Raw genomic sequence first — 5,364 nt, 5'->3', positions numbered from 1 at the left:
TTACCATCTTTGGTGTTTAGGGAGCTACCCACGTCACTCATCAGGTGTATTCTACCATTTTCAGTTACTCCCCATTAAATTTTGATTCTTAAACATTGAGGACAATGTTTCATTTAAGTTGGCGGGTGGTGGTGCAAATTCAGTTTTTAAAATGCTTGTTGGAACTCTGTGGCATATTTTCATGTGTCAATTTTTTTTTTAATTTGCATCACACGTGCATCATTTTCACATGTGTACTCATTCTCATTCATAGCCATCTTCGTGAATTCACCAAACCCACCAGATCATTTTTTGCTGAAACATTCACAGAATCCTTAATGCACTTATCCAAGTTTTGTGGTAAGATGGTGGTTTGACACATGTAGCTAGAGAACTCTTTTGCTTAAGTTTTCATGTGAGTTTGGAGAGGATTGAGAGCATACAAATGCAGTAAATTGTGACAAGCGTTCATTGATATGTTGAATTGGGCACTTCTTTTGAGAATATCATTACATGGTTTGCGGTACAATGGTGGATATACTTGGGATATGACGAAGGTTAACTTAGGATTAACGTTTGAGCCTTTCAAGCTATCCTTTCCATCATAGACCCCTAGTAGCCAACTTTGAGCCAATAAAACACTTGTAGCTTTTTCTTTTCATATGCCCATATCAATCATGCCTCTCCTCATTGGAGTATAACCTATACACAGATTTTCTTACCCTTTTTACTTCCAAGTGTATACTAGGTGTGGAATTTGTATTTTCTTTCTTTAATTTTATCATTTTCAATTAAAAAAAAAGAGAAGAAGAAGACGACGAAAAAAAAGAGAAGAGTACAAGTTGCAAAGTGTTCAATTGAGTGAGCTCCAACAAAAAATAAAAAAAAGAAGTTGGTATAGATGGAAAGAATACAAAAGTGGCATGTGTTTGTCCATCAAATTGTTGAAAAAAAAAAGAAAATAAAAAAGGAAGAAGAAGGAAAAACATTATTATTTGATGATCTGAAAAGTTGGAGAGTATATTAAGTGAGAAGTGTGGTCTATTGAGATATTTAATAAAATTCCATTTGTATGTACTTGGAAGTTTTTGAATCCCTTTCATCCTTTTTTTTCATATAACCCCAAAACCAAGCCACATTACAACCTTTTGTGTTGACCATTCTGATCCTAAATAAGCTGTTGAAAAGATTGATGGAAGTCTCATTTGTTAGTGTTCCTATCATAAGATCAATGTTTGCTTGTTGCTTGTACATAATTGCCTAATTTTCCATGAGAGTGTATATACACCCATTGTCAACTCCATAGAAAGAGCCCTTACACGAAACACTATTATACCCGTGAGTTATGGAGTTGAACCTTTTGCTTAAGATGTTCTTGATGTTGCATGTGTCAAGGTTAGTGGTACGATAGTTATGGCTTGGAGAACACACACACACTCTGTGGATTGCTATAGGTGGATTGATCTTGATGGGTTATTGGATTCCTTAGATTGTTTTGATATGTGAATCTGGAAAGTGTGACTTGATGGCCTTTATGTGTGATTTTCTTTGGTCTCTTTCGTTGTTTTGACATGAAAATTACTAGGGACTAGCAAGGAGTAAGTTGGGGGTTGTGATGAGTGTGCGAAAGTGCACTCTATATACCCTATTATTGGACTAAAATACTAAAATGTGAATAGAAATCATAGGAATTAATGTGTATTTTTAAATTGAATTTCTATTTACGTTGGGATACTCCTAAGCAGTTTTTTTATGTCTAATTTCAGAGTTTATAAAAGAGCAATTCAAGCCCAGCCAAATTCAAAGGAGGACATTCATGGGGTTTGAGAGCAATTTGGAAGAAAAGAAAAAGAAAAAAATCACAAAATGAAACCACAAGAAGTCCAAGTCTGAAATTCGCTAGGAGACAGTCTGGACATACTTTAGTCTTTTGACTGTATCTTTTTACTCATATATCGGATTGATGCGATTCTTAATGCATTGGAAATATATCTTAAAGGGCTATAACTTTGTCTCTTATAAAGATTTCCAAATTCAAACTCCTGAAGGCTGTAAGTGGCTGCCAAGATAAGTCTTAAAATTTAGGCGATTTTTTTATGCGGAAATCAAGAGAACATTAGGGTTTCTTTCTTACCCTATATAAGCATATCATTAGCACGAAATGGAAGGGGGGAAGAGGCACAAGAGGCAGATCTGAAGAGAGGAGAAAATCACTTCCATGGCCACCGTTCGCTTCAGTTTTCTCTGGAGATTTTTGTTGTCCATTATATTTATGGGTAACTAAATTCTCAAGTAGGGTTAAGGATGAACTTGCACATTAGATGGTATTTCTAATTTATTTTTACTTCATGTATTTGATCTTCAATTGCTAAAACTCTTTTGTTTTATCATTCTCAATTCATCGTTGATATTTTCTTTTCCGAATAATCATAGAATTTATTCTGTTTATGGATTCAGTCATGCTTTTTCTATTGAATGGATTAGTTTTTTGATTATGTTTGGATCAATTATTTATCTATATTGATTTAGTTTTTTGCTGCAATATCGCTCCTTGAGTATATTGTCATCATTGGATTTTCTCAATAGGGGTAGTAATTTACGTTTTTTTAAAAGTGGTGAATGCTTTTTCAAAGGGTTACATTTGATTTAAGTCTGGTTTATAAATCTATACCTTCCAATTGAGAATTTTGAGAATTGAGTTCCTAATTGAGTTATCCAGTGAATTAAGAATAATTAAAATACCAGATTTGTGTAAGGGATTCCTGACGCTCTACTGTTCGTCAAATTTGAGTACTTTTTCCGTTAATCACATTGCTTCACTTTAATTTACATTTAAAGTTAATCTTTATTCTCTATTACTTATTTAATATTTTTCTTGAGATTCTTTGTTCCTCTTGCTATTCTTTTAATTTGTCTCCTTGTGGAATCGACACCCCAAAGCTGTGCTACAACTACCGCGTTATTCTTTGGGCGTAATCAACATAAAATAAATTTTTGAAAATTTTTCTCAAAACCATCTTCAATCACAAATTTCAGAGTCATAGAGAATTCAATCTTACTCCAATGCATACTTGGTAAGAGAATCAAACAACCCATCAACAACCCAAGACTTAGAAAACAAGAGGATCAAATGATTATAAGAGTTTACACCCCCAAACTTAAACTAAACAATGTCCTCATTGTAATACAAAAGTAAAAAGGATTGAAGAAATAAAAGAACTTCCCAGGTTTCATGGTGAATCTTCCGTAGATTAGAATTTTTCAGCTCTTTATTCTTGCTAAATAATCCTGCATCAAAAACCAATTTATTAAAACTTAAATAAATAAAAATAATAAAATAAATGAAAGAAAGAAAGATAGATCTATGGGTTGCCTCCTATAAGCGCTTGTTTTAAAGTCTACAGCCAGACTTTTCAATGATCATCAATTACGATCTCCAAGAGGAATAAATGCATAGTTCCTCTCCATTTGCTCTCCATAGTAGTGCTTCAATCTCTGACCATTAACTCTGAAAATATTCCCTGTCTTGTCCTTCAAATCTACTGCTCCAAAAGAGAAAACTTCATGAATTGTATAAGGCCCCGTCCATCTTGATTTCAACTTTCCTGGAAAGAGTTTGAGTCGTGAATTGAAGAGTAAAACTTGTTGTCCTGGAGCAAACTCTCGCCTAAGAATCTGTTTGTCATGCCACTTCTTCGTCTTTTCTTTATAGATCTTTGCATTTTCATATGCATCATTCCGGAACTCTTCCATCTCATTCAATTGAAGAAGTCGCTTTTCACCTGCTGCCTTCAAATCAAAATTAAACTTTTTTACAGCCCAATAAGCTCTATGATCCAACTCTACAGGAAGATGACATGCCTTTCCAAACACTAATCGGTATGGAGACATCCCGATAGGTGTTTTAAAGGGTGTACGGTATGCCCACAAAGCATCATCAAGCTTCTTCGCCCAATCCTTTCTATTGATTTTGACCGTCTTCTCAAGGATGTTCTTGATCTCTCTATTTGAAATTTCAGCTTGACCATTAGTTTGAGGATGGTAAGCAAGTGCTATCTTGTTTCACGCCATATTTAGAAAGAAGATTCTCAAACAACTTGTTGCAAAAGTGAGTCCCTTCATCACTAATAATAGCTCGTGGAGTGCCAAATCTTGTAAATATGTTCTTGTGCAGAAATTTGAGCACTACCTTTGCATCATTTGTTGTTGTAGCAATTGCTTCCACCCATTTTGACACATAGTCAACTGCTAATAAGATATAAGCAAAACCAAAAGAAGGAGGAAAATGCCCCATAAAATCTATTCCCCAAACATCAAACAACTCAACTTCTAAGATACCTTTCAATGGTAACTCATGACGCCTTGAAATATTTCCCATACGTTGGCACCGATCACAAGTTTTCACCAAAGTGTAACTATCACAAAAAATGGAAGGCCAAAAGAACCCACTTTGAAGTACCTTAGCTGCTGTACGGGTGGCTCCAAAGTGTCCTCCATATGATGAGGAATGGCAATGATGGAGGATGTCTTGCATCTCTTCTTCCGGCACACATCTTCTAATGATTTGATCAGGGCATCTTTTAAACAATAAAGGCTCATCCCAAAGATAATGATTCACATCATGCAAAAATTTCTTACATTGATGGTAAGTAAGATCAGGTGGTAAAACTTTACAAGCTAGATAATTAACAATATCAGCATACCACGGAAGCTTGATCTCACATGCAAACAACTGCTCATCAGGGAGTGCCTCTTGGACCACTGAATCTGGTCTTTCTTCCTCTTGCTCTAACCGAGAGAGATGGTCAGCCACTAAATTTTCACTATCACTTCTTGTCTCGAATCTCCAAGTCAAATTCTTGAAGAAGGAGGATCCAACGAATTAGTCTTGGCTTAGCATCCTTCTTGCCAAACAAATAGCGAAGAGCTGCACGGTCAGTGAACACTATCACCTTTGTCCTAATGAGATAAGACCGAAATTTGTCACAAGAAAATACCACAGCAAGCATCTCCTTCTCAGTTGTCGTATAATTCAACTGAGCTTCATTCAATGTTCAGCTTGCATAATAGATGGCTCTAAACAGCTTGTCTCGCCTTTGCCCCAACACTGCTCCAATTGCAAAGTCACTTGCATCGCACATGACTTCAAAAGGTTGACTCCAATCAGGCACAATCACAATTGGTGCTGAAATTAGCTTCTCTTTGAGTGCATTAAAGGCCTGCAAACAAATAACATCAAAGTCAAATGCAGAATTTTTCTCAAGAAGATTACATAAAGGTTTAGAGAGTTTAGAAAAATCCTTGATAAATCTTCTATAAAATCCCGCATGTCCCAGAAAACTTCTGATTCCCTTCACATTCTTTGGAGGTGGTAGTTTCTCTATG

This window comes from Carya illinoinensis, chromosome 12, assembly GCF_018687715.1.
Source record: "Carya illinoinensis cultivar Pawnee chromosome 12, C.illinoinensisPawnee_v1, whole genome shotgun sequence".
NCBI lineage: Eukaryota > Viridiplantae > Streptophyta > Magnoliopsida > Fagales > Juglandaceae > Carya > Carya illinoinensis.
This window is presented reverse-complemented; position numbering follows the sequence as displayed.